The 7,874-nt window shown below is 41.9% G+C and overlaps 1 long non-coding RNA gene across 1 annotated transcript in view; it reads left to right on the top strand.

The window, feature by feature from the left end:
* The first annotated feature begins 1,821 nt into the window (after nucleotides 1-1,821).
* LOC147741909 (uncharacterized) overlaps nucleotides 1,822-7,874 on the top strand; it is a 79,592-nt gene continuing 73,539 nt past the window's right edge. The window contains exon 1 of the long non-coding RNA XR_015299442.1: nucleotides 1,822-1,867. This is a non-coding gene — a long non-coding RNA (uncharacterized LOC147741909). The remainder of the gene's footprint in view (nucleotides 1,868-7,874) is intronic.

Here is a 7,874-nt window from a genome sequence, read left to right as displayed (position 1 = left end):
ATGCAGTCAATCTCAATCTCCAAAGAGCACATTGTGGTGACCCTAAAACTTCAACATCATCTTCATCAGACGACAAAGAGCCATTATCGTTCCATCTTTTTTCATTACTCTGATCTGATGAGTATCCTATCTGTGGCTAAACAAAGAAAGCAGATGCTGTGGTCTGGTCAGAAGGTCTTTTTTTTCACAGGATGTTTCCAGAGCGACAACTACTCAATGGAAGGAATTTATTTTACTACCTCTTGCTCTACGTACCATGATTGCTAGATATGACCTGGTTCATCCTTGCCTATTGAGGGGTACTTACAAAGAGAAATCCTTGTCTTTTGAATCCCTGAAGGTCTTAGACAAATTAATCTGTCTTCATTATGGAGAGGATATAGATCTTGGGAAACGTTCTTTAATGTTACTCATGTTCTGCTTTATATTTTTCTTATTACAGGTACAGGAAACATCCTTTACCCCACAGTCGCATCAACAACATGGCTTCACAACGCAGTCAGTACTCCGACTGCCATTTTACCATGCTTTACTTTACCAAGCAAGTTGTTGCAACGACTTGCTTTAGGTGGCACTTTGGTGGCCTGGTTTTGGATTTTTAAGCCCAACACCTTCCCTACTGTTGCGTAGAGTGGAGTTGGAATAGCAATTTATACTATTCCAAAGTCCAGCGTCCCCTAAAGCAAATAATTTTAAGGACTTGCTTGGTAAAGTAATTTGTGGTAATGTTGCAGATGGGGTAGTGACTGAGTTGTAAAGGCATGTGGGGTAAATTTATGCAGGGCTATTTGATACGACCAGATGTAAGGGGTCAGATATTTTGTCCTATATGAGAGTTGTAGCTCATTATACAATGGAGTTTGTACGTAGTGAATCAGTGAGTGAGCGAGTAAGCCTGGTAGTGAGTATGGGAATGAGAAAGTGTGTGAGGGAGAAAATAGGTGAGTTAATGAGTAAGTTTACAAGTTAGGGACAGAATGTGCCAGTGCGTTAGGGAGTGAGCACCAAAGGGACTGCCTGGTTGATTTAGCATACTTTATTGGACAAGTTTACAATAGCATAGTCATAGCAGGTCTGGAATGTGGAGGGCACTCCAGGATCACACTGAAGTGTTTTGTCAGAGCTCTATTTGTCACCTTTAGTTCTAACACACTTCAAGCAAGGCCTCCAAGGTAGGATTAAAATATTTTGTAAAGTCTTTTCTATGGAGTATATTTCAAAACACCTAAAACAAAGCACAGATATTATATTCAAACAAAACTTACATATAACAAAGTAGAGAGACTGCACAGCATGTACAAGTATTATGTTAAGCTTAGTTGTGGGGTTTCAGTTTAGGTGTAAGTAAAGTATAGATTTTGGTTTTTGGTTGTTGGGTTCTAATTTGTAATACCGCAGGGAAGCACTTTACAAATTGTTGCTTTGTAATTATTTAATTGGGACAATCGCTGTAGAATCTTTGCAATGATGAGCACTGAAAGAAAAACGAGTCTGGGTGGTCTTTTCTACTTTTCAGGAACAAACCAGCATGAACCTATGGCGTTTATTAATGCTAGGACACATGCCCATTTCACTGAGCCAGATATGCAAATCACAGAAACGACGGGAGAACACACGTTCAAACACATGATAGGGACGAGCAAATAGAGGAGGAATGATGATGCATTCAAGCGTCTTTCTAGCGTCCCCACCTGATCAGCAAGGTAGTCTGAGATGCCAGTGTGCGTGTTATTGAAAATGTGCGTCTTGTTTTTTTGTCATTGGCCTTCATCATCAGTTACAGTCTTATATAAGCCAGGGCCCCTGGCACAGTGAGAACCGCAGGGAGAGCCCAGGACAGCAGACGACAACCACAAGACACCCACAGGTAAGCGCTAATAGGGGGGCTTTGACAGCAAGACATTGTGACTAAATGTTATGTTATGTTATAAATTTATACAGCGCATGATTACCAATGGAGTCTTGGCGCTAGCAAACCGAGAGGCAGGCAAAGGTATTAATCAGTGAACAGCCCCCTAGAGGTGGGTGAAATTCCCTTCAGGTAAGCAGAATGCAGTCATTTAGCCTATTTTTTCCCACCGAGTAGAATTATGGCTGATCCGCAGCTCCATGGGCAGGAAAAAAAACAAAAAGTGCAGTTGTCCTTTGAAGTACTTTGTGGGGTCTGGCACTGTATCAAACTTAATACTAACTGCACGTAGGTACATACTTTACCCGGACTCCAAAATGTCAACTAAAGCAAAGCAACTATCGCACAAGAGCTCCCCTGCTGCAATAGTTTATTTGAAGAGCACTGTCAGGGGCAACCCACTGTAATTACCATAATGTAATTACCATTAAAGCAATTATAATGGCCTGCATTCTGACAGTGAAGGGATGCATAGGAATTTATCATTCCTTGTGTCGCTCAATGCCAGGAAAGAGTAATTCAGGTTTAGAAGGATATTTTGCGTCCATTCCTCTTTTTTTCCAATCCAGTGCTGGTAGATGTGGATACAGATGAAGGGCATGTTTACAATATGTTGGCCTTCGGCAGCACCGCAAGTCTTCTAGCCGCACCACCCCACGGCAAATGAAAAGGCAGGAATGCACCGTATCTACAAGACACACCACATTCTGTCCTTTCTGCCGGGCCCAAACTGCAGCTGAGCCTTAATGCAGGCACCCTTACACCATGGTGCAAGGGTGTCTGGGTTGTTGGCATGATAATTTTTGTGGTGTTAGGGACACCTTCCTGCACAAAAACAATCAAAGGAGGCATGTTACTAGTTCTGTGTCTGCCCCAGAATGCAGCGCACGTGGAAAGAGCTAAAAAATAATTAGGAGAAAGGTAAACATTTCTTATACTTACGCCTGCTCTGGGAAAACATTAATGTTGGCACTGCCCCAGATTTACACTATGTTGTAAATCGGGGGCAGCGTCAAAAGCCAAGGGTGTTGAGTGGGGACACTCACAGCACGAGCCATGGAACCCCCCTTCCATGCAGAGCAAGGCATTGCCTTACTCCATATTTACAAGGCCATAAAAAGCCACTCAGTGTCCATGGCCCAGACCTGCCAGCTAAGAAAAAAGTCAATGTGTGAGAAGGCGGCGGGGCCTTAGAGGGTGACAAGAAGTACCAATGTGCTCCCCTTTCCCCCAAACCCCGATCATGTAAAAGAAAAAGCCTGCTGAGGCTGGTGCCTGTTCAAAGCCTTGAAAGATGAGCTGGAAATGTACTCTTTGCAGTGGTTTCAGCTTGTCTTCCCTGTCACAGCTCCTCACCGTGAGAATGTGTGAATGGAGCTGATATTGTGTGACACATTGTGGCTTTGTGTGAGTTCGCTGGGCTGCATCAACCTCTGGCCACCTATCATCCTCACACTTTTGTGCACCCGCCCCCACGGCCGCCAGGCAATGCCTCTATCCCAGACTTTTTCTAATTTCACTGGTCCTGCTCCACAATAGTGTACATGCCAGAATAGCTGGCACCTTCCCATCATTGGAGGGCCTCAGCTGCGTATCCCAGCCACATACCCATTCCTCTCGCAGACCCCCATCTCAAAGCTTTACCTGCGCGGAAACAGAGTCTATGAAGAACAGGTTCCTCATGGACTGCTTTCACATCATTTGCATAGCATCAGTGTTTAGCTTGTGCTGGTTCCCAAAGCTCTAAAGCCCATGGCTGTTGTGCTCCGAATATCAAAGCACCTCAGGCCTCTTTAATCCACTAGCGGAAACCCCCTCCCTCTTTACCTCACTCTTGCAGATTCCTGCTTTCTCCCTTTGTGAAATATTCCGTCTTTCTCTTCTTCCATCTTCCAAGTGGCCTCCACTGGCAATCACTGGCTCATGGAGACTCAGGGGTCCCTCAATAGATTCTGCAGGAGGAGGGGGGTCATTAAGCCCTACTGCTGAGAAGCTAGAATGCCTTGTCCGGATTCTAAACTGTGCTCTCCAGGTGGTAGGTGTCTGCCAGCAGGGGCTCAAATCACTACTAAGCTACATGCCTACATTATGATAAGTACACCACCATACTATGAACTCTCAGGTACAGAATACCATCTTCTCTAATTTCCACACTTGTGTCTAGCATTACAACGATTCTCCTGGAATCAGGGACTGATATATTGAACCCATGATGACAATTGCCTAGGATGCCTTCCTTGCATGGACCTGCTTTAAAACTTGGTTTGTCTTTAATAAAACAGTTGAAAATCAATTTACTTTGTTTGGCCTGGTATTAAATCATAATTCTAAGATACACTATATCATCTGTGAACCACCCCGTTCCTGACTTTTGTTTGTTTTCCTATAGCCCTTAGCATTCTGACACAAGTTTGGGTGTTTTTCATTAAAGAGTTTTCAGTAGGGCTGGGCGTAGTTTGCAAAGTAGCGCTACGCATAGCTATGCGAAGTGCACTTCGCACTATGCAAGCTACCTGTAGCACTACACGAACTGCGTAGTACCTTGTTCGCACTGTGCAAGATGCTTCATCAATGACTGCAGCTTTCTCAACGCGGACTGGTAGTTTCTCATCACGAGCATACGCGACCACTCACAATGAGAAACCAGACCTCCCTGTGTTGATAATCCCGCCGGGAGGTTTATTTTCCGCGCTCGCAATGACAACTTGATGTTGCTGATTGCGAACGAGGAAAAAGTCTCGCCGGATGTCATTTTGCTTGCTGGTGGTCACCAACTTGACGTTGATGCCCGCAAGCAAGCAAAAAATGACCGCTGCACTACGGTACGCGTGTTTGCACTGTGCTACGTGCAGTTTGCGTCGCGCGAAGTGGCGCAAACTTCGCAAACTACACAAGCATAGCATAGTGCTTTGCCCAGGGTTACTTTTCAGTCCCAAAGGAGCTAACTGTGCCAGCTGAATCACAAAAGGTGAACCTCCAACCTCACACATCCAGCTCATAAAAACATGAAACTATTCTTTCAATTTCCTGGTTGAAAATCTCCAACTTTTCTCCCAAATTATAGCGAATGTGGATAATTCCTAATTTTACTTTATTATACAGTAGGAAGACTTTTTTCTGGGTCAGTATCTTAGAATATTTTAATTCAATGCTTTAAGTAGGATAAAAACAAGAGTGGCAGGTGCCACAAGGTGACGCTGCCAAGGCACTTAGGCGCATGGCTTAAACATATAAACTAAATTTCTCTGATTTTCATAGTGTGCCACCCGAGCGGTATTTTGGTTTCTGTCTAAGCTTCCTGTTACTGCATCCAGCTATGGGGAGTCAGGGTTTTGGGAGTGGGAAGGAGACGTGGACTAATGATCTGATTCACAGACTTTGGAACTGGGTCACAAGCTTTAAGTCCTGGCATCAGCTCAACATCCTGTGGTTCTCGGAAAATCACTTCCATGCTTCAATACTCCGTAAATGGAAGGTCAATAAGATGAGTACACTGTAAATAATTATGGCACAATGATAGTAAAACATAAACTGGAGTTTGGGAGGAAGTACTTACATTTTGTAAAGTTGTATCAGCAATATGAATATGCCACCTTATTTAAATACACAAAACAGACCTAGAAGTGAAATTCGATTGCTATATAAATAGACAAGACACTGCTAACCCACAAATATTCCGTAAATAAATGCGATCCAGACTAACTATAATGTTTGCCCTTTGGAGAGAATAGCAAATATTAAGACACACAAGTATCTAGGGATAACATCACAATGAAAGTGTTCACTGTGATGAGGTGCATGAGCAAGGGAATGTTCTATGTTCCTACATTTGGGCATTTCAAACCAGTGACTAAATGTTTAGTAAAATAACACACATAGCTCACATCTTAATTTGAGCTTCCATGTAAATCTTTTAGGCGGGAGAATATCTGTAAGGTGCTTCACCACAAGGTTTGAGACTTTGAAAAATTAACATAAAATCTTTTCTCTCAGGACGACAGCAGGTGGTGAGTGATTAGATAATCTCAGCTCACCCTCTTTTACCCTGCCTTGTTGAGTCCCACACTGCTCGGCTTGTTTAACCTTTAAGTGACTCCACTGGTGACTCTGATCAAATCATATGGCTTCACGCTTGTTTCCTATGCAGATGGCATCCAAATTGTGGTATAGGTCGCTAGCAACCCAGAGGTCATTGATACCAGATGTTATAACTGCTTTCAGGGGCGTAACACAGGCCCCTGCAGCCCCCGCGGTGTGTGTGGGGGGGGGGCTCACCCTCCAGTGGGCCCCGTCAGCACTGCACTTCTCCTGGGAGCTCTAGATTGAGTCCAGAGGGGGCACCTTCACATACCTTGCAGGGGCGGCCCCTCACGGTTCGTTACGCCACTGACTGCATTCTGCACATGAGGAGATGGATGAGCAAAAACTGCTTAAAACAAACTTCTCTAAAACTGAAACCATGATATTTGGTAGGAACTCCTCCTTTTGGCCTCCAAGATGATAGCCCCATGAACTTGGCAACCTCCCGACACAGTGGCAAAAGTTAATTGTCATTGGCATTTGAAGGTCAGAATAATCACATAAATTCACGTCTGCCTCTTTTTACATGTTGAAATTGTTTATGAAAGTTCTCCCTTTTATTCTGGTGGAACTACAGAAATTTGCAGTGTCTGCTCTCATTGTATAAAAGGTAGACTACTGCAATGCCATCTGTATGAACATTCAGAAAAGATTTCTGAATGCAGGAGCCAGGCTACTGCTGGGTATCCTCAAATATAAATCAGTATTGCAATCTCCAAAAACAGCTGCACTGGCTTCCGATCAGGAAGTGCATTGACTTTAAGGCAATATGCATTACATTTAAGTCCTTACATGATACTGGCCTTAAATATCTCAAACAAAAATGTCATTCCTATATCCCATCTAGACCTCTGAGATCTGCATCCTCTAATATCCTTGTGATTCCCAGAATCAAGAGATCCTCCTGGGGTGAGCAGTTTTTTAGTCTGCATGGCCAGACTGTGGAACACTGTGGTGTCTGCATACTACTGTGTTTCCTGCGTAGTACTGCTTTGCATATTACTGTGTCCCCTCTTCTTGTTCTTTATGATGTGGAATGTTGAGATTGCTATGACCTTCTATCCAGTGTAATTCTGTACTTGAATGTGTGAGCACAGAGGATTAGAACACCTCATCTTTCAGTTGCTACTGATCCTCAGGGCCCTTTAGACCTGTGTACCTGCATCTCTAATTAAGCTCTTGCTCAAGCTTTCATGCTGTGGGCCCCATCATTTCAGTTGGCGACGATCTTGGGACTTGGAGTGAACTGTGGAGCGAACTGAATTCCCAGGCACTAACGGATCTATGACAGTATGTCGACAGACAAAATATCGACCTACAGAAACATTGAGGCTGGAATATCGAAGGCAAGTATATCGACATCCTATCTACAACATCGTAAGTACAAAAATATAGATACAAAAATATTGATGTTAAAAATATCGTAATTAAAAATATTGTTTTATATCTGTTAAAATATAATGTCTAAAATGAAGTACATATTACTTATATATAAAATAAACATTGTTTAAAATATTTAGTAATGTTTAAAATTAATAAATAATATATATAATAATATAACATTAATTAAACACATATGTAAAATATATATTATATATTTACTTAATAATTTTTTTAAATAATTACTTAAAAATTATTTAAATATACTATAAATTACAAATAGATCTCCACAAATAAAATATTTACACACAAAAGTAAATAATTATTTTATTAAATTAAAACAAATATATATACATCCAATATTTTTTAAATTAATAACATAATACTTTATCTAAATTCATTCTAAATAATAAATAAAACTACTATTTAAAGTCCCAAAAAATCTACAGTATTAAAAACATTGGATAGCGTAAAATGTAAAATTACTATTCCCATTCCGGAAAAT

The sequence above is a fragment of the Lissotriton vulgaris genome, chromosome 1_1, assembly GCF_964263255.1.
Source record: "Lissotriton vulgaris chromosome 1_1, aLisVul1.2, whole genome shotgun sequence".
Taxonomy (NCBI): Eukaryota; Metazoa; Chordata; class Amphibia; order Caudata; family Salamandridae; genus Lissotriton; species Lissotriton vulgaris.
The sequence above is the reverse complement of the archived record's forward strand: the minus strand, read 5'-3'. Positions and strand labels throughout refer to the sequence as shown.